Here is a 1256-nt window from a genome sequence, read left to right as displayed (position 1 = left end):
GCATATAATGTCTGGAGGCCATAGTGATTTCTTGTTATTCATTGAGGAAACGTGTTATACTCGTGTTTATTATTGCCACGGCAATTGGCCAAATTTATGCAGTTCTTTAATAGACTTTTAATCAAGTATTATGCAAGCATCTGCCAACTGAAGGGCATGTTTGCAATGCCTTGTGATTCTTGGATTTTCCCAACATATTGTGACTGAATCACAATCACAATACTATCTCAAGGTTAGTGAAACATGAGAAAAGTACTTGTGATGCAGCTGTGGTTGTTTCTGCCTTAAATCTTGTGAAAGTTGGTCACAAGATTTACCTTGTGACCAACAATCACAACTACTTTCTCAGCTGTGATTGTTCATCCCCACCTGTGACCAAAGCAAAGATGCCCTGATTGAAGTTTTCCCAAACAAGAGTAGTCCTTGGAAGATTTGTGTCAGTAATCCCAAGTCGGCTGGTTGTGTCAGGTATGGAATGAAAAAATTTCTGATTAATTTCATCCCTAGACTGAGCCTACTTGATTCCTATGCGACAAGGACACGCTAAACGGATGTGTGACACCATTTTTGTGTAATTTTCCATTGAGAATAGTATAAGGACATGAGACGAGGGTATGTTGGAGTATCCTTGTGACATAGCTCAACTCAATGCTGTTTACTTTATCTTTTATTATTTGATGTGCTTATTCTGATGAATATCAAAATTTGAGTATCTAGAATAATACTCAAAACCATTTGGCATTCCTCTAATATGAGGGGGTTTAGGGATTAACCAAAAAAGGTGTGGGCGATATACCTTTACCTTTTATTTATTTATTTTTGAAGGGGATAATATTTCACTCTTTATCAAGGATGCTGCTTCACCTTTTAAAATGGATGGTTCATTGGAGCACTTCCATGGTTATTTTTTATGCTCTTGCATGATCACTTTACAACGCTTCCCACTTTCCGCTTCATACTACTTTTTAAGATTCGCTTCCCCACTTTGGCTTAATGCATCACTTCTCATATCCACTTTGTTTCCTAGTAACTATAGGTCTGTGTAATTGATATTTTTTTTATATTTACACTAAAAAAAACATCAGAATCATAGACCTAGCCGCTCTAGCTCTGCTTATGATCAATGTCCTGGCAGCATTACACTCTGTGGGCTTAACCCTTTCCCTCAGAGAGTCGCCATATCCATGTGACATGGATACCATTCCTGATATTTTAGATCGTTTTGAAACATCTCAAGATAGTCTGGGTATTTAGAA

This window comes from Nuphar pumila, chromosome 12, assembly GCF_984573655.1.
Source record: "Nuphar pumila chromosome 12, dmNupPumi1.hap1.1, whole genome shotgun sequence".
In the NCBI taxonomy this organism is placed as follows: Eukaryota; Viridiplantae; Streptophyta; class Magnoliopsida; order Nymphaeales; family Nymphaeaceae; genus Nuphar; species Nuphar pumila.
This window is presented reverse-complemented; position numbering follows the sequence as displayed.